The sequence below is a fragment of the Manis pentadactyla genome, chromosome 13 (assembly GCF_030020395.1).
Source record: "Manis pentadactyla isolate mManPen7 chromosome 13, mManPen7.hap1, whole genome shotgun sequence".
In the NCBI taxonomy this organism is placed as follows: domain Eukaryota; kingdom Metazoa; phylum Chordata; class Mammalia; order Pholidota; family Manidae; genus Manis; species Manis pentadactyla.
This window is the reverse complement of record NC_080031.1, coordinates 48,927,342-48,942,722: the sequence shown is the minus strand read 5'-3', so window position 1 is coordinate 48,942,722 and position 15,381 is coordinate 48,927,342. Positions and strand designations below refer to the sequence as shown.

At 38.0% G+C, this 15,381-nt stretch overlaps 1 pseudogene; it reads left to right on the top strand.

Annotated features, from left to right (window-relative positions):
* Positions 1 to 545: 545 nt before the first annotated feature.
* On the top strand, positions 546 to 1,468 carry LOC118935016 (olfactory receptor 5V1-like; annotated as a pseudogene).
* Positions 1,469 to 15,381: the final 13,913 nt, after the last annotated feature.

The window sequence follows — 15,381 nt, the reverse complement described above, 5'->3', positions numbered from 1 at the left end:
TAACAGGGGATCTACACTTACTATGTTTGTAACTATTGAGTCACTCTGTTGTACAACTAAAACCAATAAAATATTGCTTAGGAAGTATATTAAAAAATTATATACCTTGTAAAATACATAGCTTCTGCCTTTGAGGTACTTAAAATTGAGATAGTGCATATACACACTGTGATACTACAAAGGAAAATAAGGTAAATGACCAACACAAAAGTAGCTCTCACTGAATTGTGAAATCCCAAATATTGGTGAAAGGCCCACAAGAATTTTTAAAGAGAAGATGAATATTTAAACATCTCCTTAGGGTCTCAGAGGGCTGCCTCATTGTAAAGAACTGAAGAGGAGTATTCCAAAAATGACATGAAATGAGTAGGTGATTTTAATAGTAGTTCTAATCGTTCGGATCTCTAATTAAAAATGGCTACCATATCATCATCAGACATGCAAGAGTGATTTACCAAATTTCTAACCAATAGTCCCCTTGGCTTTTGTCTCCAACAAAGTTTTTGCCTTCCTTTCCTCCAGAGAGACCCCCGTGGAGAGAGGAGATGGACGGCGAAAATCTCACCACCGTGACTCACTTTATCTTCACGGGGCTCTCTGACCTCCCCGTGTGCTGTCCTCTCTTTGTGGTCTTTGCCGTCACCTACCAGGTCACCTTGGTGGAAAATGACACCATTCTCTTGACCATCGGGATGGAGAAAAAGCTGCGCACACCCATGTATTACTTTCTGGCCAATCTGTCCCTCTTAGACATATTCTGCCCATCAGCTACTGTCCCCATGATGCTGGACAACCTCTTGACTGGAAATCACAGCATTTCCTTGCTGGGCTGTGCTTTGCAGCTTTATTTCCTGGTGGCCCTGGTGGGGACTGAGGTCTTCCTTCTTGCTGTAATGGCTTATGACTGGTACGTGGCCATCTGCTTCCCCCTCCGTTATGCCCTCATCATGACCAAGGCTCGCTGGGCCCATCTGGCAGCTGGGACCTGGGCAGCAGGGTTTCTCCATTCCCTCCTCCACACAGTGTCCACCTTCCGCCTGTCTTTCTGCAAGTCCAATCGGGTTAACCAGTACTACTGTGACATCCCCCCAGTGGTGGCCCTCTCCTGCTCATCCACCTACCTGGCAGAAATGCTTGTTTTAGTGGTAGGAGGTTTCTCTGGAATTGGTGCCTTCCTAACCACCTTTATCTCTTACATTGACATCATATCCACCATCCTAAAGATCCAGTATGTGGAAGGGAAGTGCAAAGCCTTCTCCACATGTGCTCCCGCCTCCTGGTGGTCTGTTTGTTCTATGGCACAGCCGTCTTCACCTACATTTGGCCCTCTTCAAGTCACCACTCCCCAGACAGGGACAGACTCATCGCCATGCTCTATGGGGTTATCACCCCAATGCTATACCAAATGATCTACAGCTTGAGGAGCACAGAGGTGAAAGGGGCACTCAGCAGGGTCTTATGTCACTGAGCATGTTTACACTGAGTGTAAGATTAAAAAATAATGACTCAACACTCATTTTAGAATAAATTTATAGGAAGAATTCATATAAAATAATTTCAATTGACACAGAATAAATATTTATAGGCACATTGAAACTTATACAGGTGCAAACATACACGTAAATTTCATCTGTTGCCTACATATGTATGTATGTATATGTCTATCCCAATCCAGCGGAAACTTAATGTATATCATCCCATAACAGAAATTTTCATGAGTTGCAGAGAACACTACTACACTAATATTGAAAGATAAACAGCTTTCTCAGTTAATTTGGATTTATGTTCACACCCATACCATATCCATAGCTATACCAGTACCATCTGTAAGTTTTTATATCAACTTTCAAATCTTTATCTAAATGTCTATCCATAGATTTTCTTCAATTCTTTGCCTTATGTGAGTGAAAGCCTATGCCTTGTGTCGATAACATTATAATTTCACTCATGATCTCTTTCAGTTTTGCTTCCACTTACTATTTATCTGCTTCTCCCCCTTTTCTGGAGACCCTGTACATTCTCAGATCTGCTTGTCTCTCCAGAGAGGACTTGCTTTATCCTGGATTTGGATAACTACTTCAGTTCAGTATATTACTGTCATCTTACCTTCAATGTGTTCAAAATCAGAAACATTATCTTCTAACACACACACACACACCTTATCAGCTGCCATGAATTTTGGTATCAATTTTCCCCAAATACACAGACTAAAATTCCTGAAAGTAGACTCTGCTTTGCCTTGAGACCAGATGTTCTGTTCAGTGTGACTAGAGAGCTGTTGGCTCTGAGGGGATGATGTACCCTGCACACTCCATTCACTTTTCCTGTCACCTCTGGAAATATGAATGTTTTCTCTATATACTTCTTATGTGATTTTATCTAAAATCATGCATCATTTTCTCCAGAGTTTTCCTCAACACTGGAATCCCAATTACCATAAAGATTTAGTCCCCAGTCAGATTGTCTTTCTCTGCATTTCTGTTTCTCTTTTTACTCTTTGGGTTCAATATCTTCTTTCCTTCTCTTTTCTGAATTCTGTTCTTCCTTTATCACTACTGAATTGTTCTTACATTACTCAAAGATATCCTGTTATAACACCTTCTCTGTACTATAATTAATTTTCCAAGTCATTTTCAAATCTTTATGAAATAATTGCCTCATCATGCGTACTTGTAACACATCAGCTAGGCTGTGTGCACCTTGCCTGCTACGTTTTGGAAACAATTTCATTTTCCAAAAGTCAGCATTGTCTTGAAATATATCATGTACAGCATTCCAGGGATACCCATAGTAGTGACTGGAGCTGCAGTCAGGGACCACAAAAATGAGAAACCTAGTAAGAATGACGTTTAATGCAGAGGGCTTAGACTTCCTCTGGACACTGAGCTCCAAGTCCTCGCTCCCGCGATTTAACTAAGTTACAGCAAGCAAAATGACAGGCATCGATTCATGAATATAGGATGACTTTTCTCATCAAGCTAAACAACTGCAAACTAATGACCTCTTAAAGTTTCTCATGTTTTGTAAAGTCATCTGGAAATGTGAGTCTCACGGTATGCTCCTCATCTGGGTTTGCCTCAGAAAGGATCCCCAAAACTGTTTGCAGTCCTTGTCACACCACTCATAACTCACACCAGATTCCAAGAGGCAGCACCTATTGTTCTTTTCTCTCACATTGGTTTTGGCTACAGATTAAACTTAAGCAGGAACTAAACTGCACCAAGGTTAACTGCTGGGGTATCTACAGACAGGTCAACTGCATGTCATTTGTCTTTCTTTTTTTATTCGGATTTTTTACAGTTTTACTGAGATATACCTCACATATCATATAATCCACCCATTTAAAGAGTATACAATTCAACGTTTTTGGTATATTTGCAAGGTTGCACAATGATCACCACAGTCTAATTTTAGAACATTTTTGTCCCCCTCAAAAGAAACTGTTCCTACTAGTCTACATTCTATTTTTTTGGTGTCATTAATCTACAATTACAGGAAGAACATTATGTTTACTAGGCTCCCCACTTCATCAAGTCCCCCCCACATACCCCTTAACAGTCACTGTCCATCTGTGTAGTAAGATGCTGTAAAATCACTACTTGTTTTCTCTGTGTTGCACAGCCCTCCTTGTGCCCCACCAACACTATGCATACTAATCATAATGCCCCCTTTTTATTTCCCCACCCTTATTCCTCCCTTCCCACCCATCCTCCCCAGTACCTTTCCCTTTGGTAACCATTAGTCCATTCTAGGGTTCTGTGATTCTGCTGCTGTTTTGTTCCTTCAGTTTTCCTTTGTTCTTATACTCCACATATGAGTGAAATCATTTGGGACTTGTCTTTATTCACCTGTCTTATTTCACTGAGCATAATAACCTCTAGCTCCATCCATGTTGTTGCAAATGGTAGGATCTGTTCTTTTCTTATGGCTGAGTAATATTCCACTGTTTATATGTAACATATCTTCTTTATCCATTCATCTACTGATGGACATTTAGGTTGCTTCCATTTCCAGCTATTGTAAATAGTGCAGTGATAAACATAAGGGTGCATCTGTCTTTTTCAAACTGGAGTGCTGCATTCTTAGGGTAAATTCCTAGAAGTAGAATTCCTGGGTCAAATAGTATTTCTATTTTGAGCATTTTTGGAACCTCCATACTGCTTTCCACAATGCTTGAACTAATTTACATTCCCACCAGCAGTGTAGGAGGGTTCCCCTTTCTCCACAACCTCGCCAACATTTGTTGTTGTTTATTTTTTCAATGACAGCGATCCTTACTGGTGTGAGATGATATCTCATTGTGGTTTTAATTAGCATTTCTCTAATGACAAGCGATGTGGAGCATCTTTTCATGTGTCTGTTTGCCATCTGAAATTCTTCTTTAGAGAACTGTCTGTTCAGCTCCTCTGCCCATTTTTTGATTGGATTATTTGCTGTTTGTTAAGGTGTATGAGCTCTTTATATATTTTCAATGTCAACCCTTTATCAGATCTGTCATTTATGAATACATTCTCCCATACTGTAGGATACCTTTTTTTTTTTTCTAAGAGTTTTATGGTTTCATGACTTACATTCAGGTCTTTGATCCATTTTGAGTTTACTTTTGTGTATAGGGTTAGACAGTGATACAGTTTCATTCTCTTACATGTAGCTGTCCAGTTTTGCCAGCAACATCTGTTGAAGAGACTGTCATTTCCCCATTGTATGTCCATGGTTCCTTATCGTATATTAATTGACCATATATGTTTGGGTTAATGTTTGGAGTCTATTCTATTCCACTGGTCTGTGGCTCTGTTTTTGTGCCTGATGATTCTTTATTTCTCTCCCTTCTTTTTCCTCCTCCTCCATTCTTCATATGTTGGGTGTTTTGTTCTGTGCTCTTTCTAGGAGTGCTCCCATCTAGAGCAGTCCCTCTAAGATACCCTGTAGAGGTGGTTTGTGGGAGGCAAATTCCCTCAACTTTTGCTTGTCTGGGAATTGTTTAATCCCTCACTCGTATTTATATGATAATTGTGCTGGATACAGTATCCTTGGTCCAAGGCCATTCTGTTTCATTGCATTAAATATATCATGCCATTCTCTTCTGTCCTGTAAGGTTTCTGTTGAGAAGTCTGATGATAGCCTGATGTGTTTTCCTTTGTAGGTGACTTTTTTCTCTCTCTGGCTGCCTTTAATACTTTGTCGTTGTCCTTGATCTTTGCCATTTTAATTATTATGTGTCTTGGTGTTGTCCTCTTTGGGTCCCATCTCTCAGGAGTTCTGTGTGCTTCCGTAGTCTGAGCAACTATTTCCTCCCCCAGTTTGGGGAAGTTCTCAGCAATTATTTCTTCAAATACACTGTCTATACCTTTTTCTCTCTCTTCTTCTGGTACACCTATAATGTGGATATTGTTCCTTTTGGATTGTTCACACAGTTCTCTTAATATTGTTTCATTCCTGGAGATCCTTTTATCTCTCTCTGTGTCAGCTTCTATGCGTTCCTGTTCTCTGATTTCTATTCCATCAATGGCCTCTTGCATCTTTTCCATTCTGCTTATAATCCTTCCAGAGATTGTTTCATTTCTGTAATCTCCCTCCGGATGTCATCCCTTAGCTCTTGTATATTTCTCTGCAGATCCATCAGTATGTTTATGATTTCCATTTTGAATTGTTTTTCAGGGAACCTGGTTATGTGTGTCTCTGCAGATCCTCTCTCAGGGGTAGTCTGAACTATTCTGGACTGGTCTAAATTTTTTTGCCTTTTCATGGTGATAGCAATGGCTTTAGGCAGGTTACGGGTGTGTCAGCTGGGAGAAGAAAGTCCTTTCCTGTTTGCTGGATGCCTTGCTCTTCTCTATTGCCTGTGTTGGTTACCCGCACTTCTGGAGTAGGCACCGGGTTAATCCCTTAAGTTTCTGTATGTAGGGTCTCCGTCAGAGCAGCATGGAGCCCTGTGGGGTATGGCAGGCATGCCAGGTTCACTCCTCCATGATAGCGGTGCCCCTGCCAGGCAGCTGTGTGCCAGGAGTGTCTTTTGGGTCTGGCCCAGGCAGCTGTGCATCTGGCTGTGATTTCAATTGGCTGCTGGGAGCACGGCTGCTCCCTCTGGCACTGCTGCAGGTACGTATGGGCCTTTCCTGCTTGGACATTTCCCAGGTTCCTCTGGTGCCACTGACACCAGCATGCATGGGCTGCACACATGCTGCTCGGTCACCTCTGCATAGGGCTCTCACAATCCGCTTCCAGGCCACTCTGGTGCCACCAGTGCATGCAGACCACTCCCCTTACCCTCCGGCACCGTTGCCCCTGGCACACGCTGCCACTCTCCTACTACTGGGAGCTGTGCTGCCACCCAGGTATTTAGGGTGCCTAAAGTTCCGCGGGGTTCCCAGATGCTGGCTAAGTGTGCCTTGATGACTTCATCCAGCTGTGGGGTCCCTGTCTCTTTAAGATTTGAGAAAAGCACTCACTTTTCTTTTGTCTCAGGGGTGCCAGTTGCAGGGACTTGCCCGCAGGTTTTGCTTTTCTGTTTCTCTAATATCCAGCACCCCGTGCACCTTGTGTCTGCGCTCCGGGTGCGGATTTCTAGGGCTGGTTGTTTAGTAGTCCCGGGCTTTGACTCCCTCCCCGTTCTGACTCCTTTCTTCCCACTGGGTTCTGGTGTGGTGAAATGTTCAGGTCCCACCTGGCCGTGGCTTGTATCTTACCCCCTTTGTGTGATGTTGAGTTCTCACAGATGTAAATGTATCCTGGCTATTGTACTGTATTCATTGGTGTCTCTTTTAGGAATAATTGTACTTATTGTATTTTCATAAATATATATGGTTTGGGGAGGAGATTTCCACTGTACTACTCATGCCGCCAGATTCCCGTGATCCTGTCATTTGACTTTATACAGTGCAGAAATCCATATAGTCTTTAAGAAAGAAGTAAAGTGATAGTGCTACTTTAGCATTTTAAATCTTATATTTGCTTTGTATTATTTCTCATTTTATTACCTGTCATAGATTTTGCATGTGGTATGAAAGAATCCAGTCCTCATTATATAAAATAATAATGCATAGATTTATTAATTATATAAAGGAAATGGAGAGCAGTCCATTAAATGAAAACAAACGTATTAACATGAGACATTTACTTTTATGTCTCAGCTGTTAATCCCACAGCAAGAAACCAAATTGACCATCCAATATAGACCCTGTACACAAAGATGTGTGCATTTTATTGTTGCACATCAATAGACATAAACAAGAAAAAGAAAATCCTTAAGATTCAACCAAAATCTGTTGAATCAGTAAACTAATAAAGTAAACTCAGAGAGTGCAAATACACATATTAATATCTAATGCATTTTGATAAATAAATAATTAGCTAGCGATAAAGGAAATGATATTCCCATTTACAATAGCATCACAAATATATTTTGAATATGTTTAACCAAGAAACTGTAAGATCTGCATACTGAAAAGTATAAGATATTAGTGAGAGAAATTTAAAACATACAAATACATAAGATATCCCATGTTCATATATTGGGAGAATTAATATTGTTAACATGTCCATACCACCCAAAGCTATCTACAGATTCAAAGAAATTCATATCAAAATTCCAGTGTCATTGCTCACTTAAATAGAAGTCAAAACTCTCCTTATCATATGGAATATAATAGAAACTTAAATCTCAAGCAATACTGAGAAAAGATCAAAATAGACATAATTCTTCTTTAAATAAAACAATATTATGAAGCTGTGTTATTCAAAAGAGTATGGAATCATTTTATAAAAGTGTATAATAACAGACACATAGATCAATGGAATCGAATTAAGATGCCAGATATGAGCATACACGTATGAACAGGTAATGTGTGATAAGGCAGCCAAGAAACATGACTGAGAAAGGATAATGTCATAATAGAGGTGATGGATGTGTTAGTCAACCTGATGGTGGCAAATATATCACAGAATATATGTATATCAAGCTATCATGTTGTACACCTAAGCCTTACACAGTGTTATATCGACTATATCTCAATAATGCTAAAGAAAATGATGCTTTATAAGTTATGTGCTTCTATTTCTCCACAATAATTCCTATACCTAAATGTTCCATTGTCAATCAACTGTAAATTCAAATTACATATTTTTCCCAGGGATTCATTAATAATAAAGTAATTAGTAACTTCTTAATCAGTCTCCACGGTACTGGCAGATAAATGATGCACTAATATGTAAATAATTACTCCTGATAAGGATTTTCTTCCTTAAAAAATAATTTCTACTGTTGAAAGTCTTTTACCCTTTCAAGTGTGCTGCTTATTAAAACAGTATCAGATGGAGTGATAGATTGAGTAGGAAAGAAGCAAGGACAGTATTGAGCAATACGAGGTGGAGACAAGTAGGAGCAAATCCAAGGAGAAAGGAGGAGGGGAAATACGCAACTACGGGAGAGCAAATAGACCTTCTGCAGGTCCATAGTCACTGTTTTAGCATCAAGACTGTCACTCTGTTAGTGGCTTTAATGACGCACCCTGCTAGTATGCAGGCATGACAAACATCTGCGCTGTTTTTCAACATGAATTCTCTTGGTAACTTTAAAATCCCATAAAAGTCTCCCATAAGAATTTATTTATAAATTTATAAAGATTTTTTTCTATACTTATACTTCTGCTTAAGAGATTTATCAAAATTTTCTGTAGAACTGATATCACCTCACATTTTCAAAGCTATTTAACTGGTATTGGAGCTCCAAACTTAATTGTTCAATACTTAGTGTCCTAGGTTGCCTTCTGGATATCATATCTGATATCCTCACTAATTTCTACTACTGGGTATGCCAATGTCCACAGAAAACATGGGAATTTTCTGGATTCCTTGCAGACATTGCAAATTTCCACAGTTTTGAGAACCAATTATTGCAAGCAACAGGATAGGGCATATAACCATATGGTGAACCCAGGTAATAAGAATTAGTTGGTAATGTAGTGATGTCCTGGAACACCGGGGCAACTACCCTTCCTGGTTTTGTAAATGCTTCAAAAAGCTGAATGCACATGTCAGACTGTTCACCTATCCCGGACATTCTTCAACTTACATAGGAGAAAGGCACAGTAGGAGCAGCCACAGGAATCCTGTAGCACAGCTCAGGGCATTCCACTTCACCTGTGCCGTGTCACGGGGGATGATGGGGTTGCAGTCGGAGTCACAGCGGTGCAGCCACACTCCATCCTCTCTCTTGGGATGAATGCAGCCTTAACTAAGTATGGAGTGAGCAGAGGAGATGTGTGATGGCTCCGGGAAGCAAAAGGCAGCAGGACAATTGTGCAAAGACCAGAAATTGAACTACTAATAAACCAGCAGAACGTTTTCAATATTTCCTCCAGCTTTCTCTGGTACTGATGCAAGTTATTGATCCAAAATGTACAATCGGTACCAGACATTTACAGAGACATGTCTAAGATAGTCTTCCCACATCTACCTCAAGGAGTAAGTGAGGAAACTCCTGATGTCCCAGAAACTATGTGGAATCTCCCCTTGGAGTTTCCTGGGTCCTCCTGTGCCATCCCCCTCCAGCGCACGTCTGCATGATGGAAATGACAGCAGCAGTGCCCCAAGGAGAGGGACTCTTTATTATTCTCCAGAGATGCTGTGTTCTCCAAAGGATGTGAAAACCCTCACATTTTCTTCCTTTTCAGTTTTGCCGCAGACATCATGCGTAAGCAGAAAATACATGGTAGAATATCTAAGACTCCTTCTTTGGGCATAAGACAGAAAATGGTAATCAAAAGGCACCAGTTTCCAGAAAGGTGGTAGAGCCAGGAAGCCTCAGGTGAGTGATGCCGTGACACCGTGCAGGCGCTCATCTGACCCCGGAGAGGACATTGAAGATGTGGAGTGCTGAGCTTGACTTCTAGACTCTCGGACTTCTGCCTGGATGACAGACATGGGAACTGACCCAGACAGCACTGCAAATACTAAATAAGGGGCAACAAAACCACAGCACAGAGGTGGCAGGTGAAAACTGCTGACATAAACCCACAGGATGACTTCAGCGAAAAAAAGGTTTTAAAAAGACATTCAACATTCTCTATAAGATTTAAATGAGACCTCACAGTCTTTACAAACTACGAAGAACTGTGCAAGGTGAAGTCCAGAATTACCTGGTTCCTAAAGGAACAGAAATCTTCAAGTTCCCAAGGACAAAGCAACCACAGGAGTTGATGCTGAGATGGTGCCTGTTGGAATGTTTCCACAAAAACTTTAAAGCAGCTTTTATAAAAATGTTCCACCAGGTAAAGCTCATACATGCAAAGGTGTAGAAAACATAACGAAACAGGAAAATTTTAAAAAGACAAATAAAAAACAAAATACAAGTCTTTAATGACTTATTAGTTGAACTCAAAGAGGATGAAGATCATAGAGGAAATGAACAGGAAAATCTGTAAGATAGCTCACTAGAAATAATCAAAATGAACAGCATTCAGGGAAGTTTGGGAAAAATAGCAAAGAAAAAACAATCTGCAAGGATTATTCCTTGAATCATAGGAGGAGATGATAAAGAGCTCAGGAAGAAAATGTTTTAAAAGAAATTATAGCTGAAAACATCACAAATTTAGAAAACAGCATATACTTACTGATGCAAGCAGCTAATAAAGCCTTAATTAGGCTTGATATCCTTGAAATCGGTCAGAGAAAAATGACATACTGCACTATGTTAAACAATGATTCAAATAATATGGTTTTGATCATCTGTAGAGTACTGAAGAAAGTGACAGAAAATATGTATAGTCTAATAAAATACAGTTAATTCAGAATTCCCTACCCAGTGACAATACGCTTCAGGAATGAAATTAAAATAAAGCATTCCCAGAAAAAGGAAAATTAAGATGTTCATCATGAGCAGATTTGTTTTTAAACGATTTCTTATCAACTATTTTGAACAGAATGGAAATTTCATCAAAAATGCATATGGAATATTAGAAGAAATGATGGGTAACAGAAAAGCTAAATAAACTATATTTGCTTGAGTTTCTTGAGAAAAGTTTGATGATAAAATACAAGATAGAATTTATTCCACAGGTATACAAAAGTTGCAGATGTAAAATCTTTGAAAAAATAAGAGATACATAAAATGGCTTATTTGATGGTAAAATTCTACTTTCTAACTAAAATGGAAAAATACTGATTTCAGGTTATCTGTGAAAATATGAGGGTATGTCGCTGTGCTAGGAAATATTCCTTTTATGTTTGTTATACCTTTATTGAGATAGAGTTGATATAGTTTTATATTATTTTCAGATGTACAACATAGGGATTTGACATACATATGTGTGTGTGTCAAATCACACATATATATCATATATTTATATTGTTAAATATTCAACACATAAGAGTAGTTATCTCTCTACATATAAAGAAATTAGAACATTATTGACTTTATATCCCATGCTTTATTTCCATTCTTGTGTTAAATTTATTTTACAATGGAATGTTGTATTTCTTTATTCTCTTCACCAATTTTGCTGGTCTTCCCATCCCCCTGCCCATAACAACCCATGGACTGTTCTGTGTTTATAAGCCTATTTCTGTTTTGGAGTTCATTTATTCATTGTTTTATGATTCTACATATAAGTTAGATCATATGGTATTTGTCTTTTCCTGTTTGATTTGTCTCAATTGATATAATACCCTCTAGGTCCACCTATATTGCTTTGAATGTCAAGATTGAATTATTTTATATTGTTGAGTTGCACACATGGCCGTATCTTCTTTCTACATTCCCTTATCAAGGGACACTTATGTTGCTTCCATATCTTCATATTATAAGTTATGTCATAATAAGCATGGTAGTGCATATATAATTTTGAATTAGTCATAGGAAATATTCTGAAAGTTTTCCCCCAAATTTTTGTGTTTATTGCTGAAACCTGTGAATACGATGATATCACATCCGTGACACTGTGGTCTTACATGGCACAGTTGACCTTAAGATAGGAAGATTACTCTGCTTATCTATGTAGTTTCAAAGGAATTGATTGAGACCTTAAAATACAAGAACTTTCTTATACTAGTATCAGAAGAGTAAGTCAAGAAGATGTGAAATGTGAGAATTATTTCACTCCATATTGCCAGCTTTGAATACCAAAACCCACAGGGAAAGTACCATAAAAGTAAACAAACAATAACTTTCAGAAGTATAGATACAAACATCCTCAACAATGAGCAAATCATCTCTACCTGCATAAACAAGGGGGCAAATATCATTCACCCACCAACTATGGTTAATGCCAGACTCGCTGAGGACAGACTGAATGCTTTCCCCTGAGAACAGGGAAGAAGGTAAGTATGTCAAACCCCACGAGTCCCATCTGACATGGTAGTATACATCCTAGCAATGTAATAATACAATAACTGTAAACAAAAAGAAGAACTACAACGAAGGACATAAAGGGCACCTATTCACAGATGGTATGACTGTCAATATAAAAAATCAAGAGAGATTTACACCAAAATTACCTCCTAGAATTAATGTCAGATTAGTAAAATCACAGGACACAGATTTTAAACATAAAAGTGCATCATATTTCTCTGTGCCAGCAATAAGAATTTGGTAGGAAAACAATAACATTGATAATAATATAAAGCTAATTGAAATATCAGATAAGTATCTAAATAAGTTCAGAAACTGTATGACGGAAACTCCAATTATGAATGGAAGATAGGAAACAATGAATTAAACAGAAAGGCACATCGTGATCATGGACTGTAAGAAACAACACAATAGAGATTGATTCCTTATCCTATTGATCCACACCTTTCTCACAATTACTGTCAATTCACAACTGGCTTTTTATACATCCAGACAAACTGATAGTAATGCTTATGTGGACTGGGCAGTGAAACTATTGTATATTAAATAATTTTGAAAATTAATCAGTTTGAATGCATCAGTCTATCCAATTTCAAATGTACTATGAGGGCACAGTTAAGACTTTGGGGTGTTAATGAAGGGATAGTGAAATAGGTCAGTGGACAAACATACACAGTCCATAAAAGGATCCTTGCACATGTGGCCATTTAGTTTGTGACAAAGATACTAGAAAACAATTAAGTGGAGACTGGCTGCCAAATTAATTTCAGAAGGAACCATAAAATTGTAATACTTTTAAGATAAAACAAAAATAAAGATTTGATTACCTAACTACACAGAATGCTTAAAATAACACAAAAGCAAAATAGAAAAAAGGACTAAAAAAACATACTTCATCAAAGTTGAAAATTCAATTATCTAGCAACAGTAAAGGCACAACCCAAGAAATGAATAATTGGAAGCATGACTTCATTAAAATTTAAATATTTGCTCTCTAAAAGACAATGTCAACGTAATGAGAAAACAAGCCATGAATTGGGAGAAAATATTTTCAAAAGACATAGCTGTAAAGGACTGTTCCCTAAAACTACAAAGAAAACTTTGTACAACAGTCCAAAGACCTAAAAACAATACCAAGGATGATATACAGAGAACAAATAAGCAAATGAAAATATGCTCCACGTCATATAACAATGGGAAAATGCAAATTCAAACAATAATGAGATACCACTCCTTGGTACACTGACCATGTCCTGTTCTGGAAAAGATATGGAACTCATTCATTGCTGGCAGAAATGCCAAATAGCACACTTTGTTTGCCCACTTGTTTCAAAACTTAACACACCCTTACCATGTGATGCTGCAGTTGTGCTTATTAGCATTTACCAAAAGGAGCTGAAAACTCATGTCAGCACAAAAACCTGCACACACATAGTTGGGCAACTTAAGTCATCAATGGCAAACTTGAGATCAACCAAGACAACTTTAGGAAGGTGAATTGATAAATAAATGGTGGTATATCCGAATATTATTCATGGTGGAAGGAAATGATAAATCAAGCCTTGAAAAGCCAAATGATCTTAAATCCATTTAGTAAGTTTTAAAAAAGCCAATTTTGGAAGCGTACATATTGCATAATTCTAACTATAATTGATTCATGGAGATTGCAAGTGTCTGTGTTGGGCTGGTGGGACTGAGTAGAACAGCAGACATTCAGGGCAGTGAAATTATTTCATATGACCCTTTAATGATACACATAACAGCAACAATGATGCACAATTTGAAGCACAGAGTCAGGGCTTTACACTGTGTCCATATCAGTGTGTCAACAGCGCAGAGTGCACCCCTCTTCTAGGGGCTGCTGGTAACAGTGAGGGACATGCAGGTCTGGGCTTGGGGCTCTGTGAAAATCTCTGGGACTCCCTTTAAGTTTTGCTGTGAACCTAAAAGGCTCTACAAATATTGAATGCAATAAAAAGAAACAAATAAATAGATCTCTTCAAAGGGTGGTGATAAGACCATGACTTATAAGAAACAAGGGAAGAAAGTCTTAACAAATCACACTCTGACAACGGACATCTATTGAGAATATATAAAAATTACCTAGTTTTCAAGAAGTATAAAATAAATGACACCAAAAAAACCACTTTACTAACATGATAAATGGATGGTAAATAAGCACATGAAGATGTTCAATAGCCATATACATTATTGAAATGCACATTTTAGATAACATATGAGACCATGTTAAAATACAATATATGGACAATGCCAAATGACTGTGAGGATGTACATTACCTGGAATTCTCACCCATTACTGGTGGTAATGTAAAAATACTACAACTTCTCTGAAAAATTTGCTCACTTTCTAATGTAGAAATATACTCATGACCCAGATATCACACCCCTAGATTTTTGAGAGAAATTGAAAAATTTTGTGGGAATAAAAATCTGTGTGAATATTTATAGTCACTTTATTCATAGTCATCAAAATCAGGAAACAATCCAAAGGACCTTCAGGGATGTTTAGATTAACAACCTGTGATACAACTATAAAAAATTACTGCTTAGCAATAAAAATGTGCTACCACTATGTGCAGCAACTTGGGTGAAAACCAAGAGAATTATGCAGAGTGAGACAAGCAGTCACAAAAATTCTATATTGTTGATTCTGTGCAAATGAGTTCTCCACATGGCAAAACTGTAATGATGAAGAGACAGGTGGTTGCCAGGGGCCAGGGATTCAGTGAGGGTGTGGCTACCAAGGAATATCAGAGGGATTAGGGGAAACCATTATGATTCTGATTATAGTGGTATTTACCAGAATCTAAACCAGTCACAAATTCATGGAAACAAATATCAAAAAAGAATATTAATTTTCTTATAACAGTGTTAAGTAACATAATTAAAAGAAGTTATGAAGATTCCATGAGCTTGGTTTCCATGCTGTTTTTATGAATATTTACTTCAATAATGATTTTAATAATGAAAATTGTTATTCTTAATTGTTATATTTTAAACAAGAATTATGACTT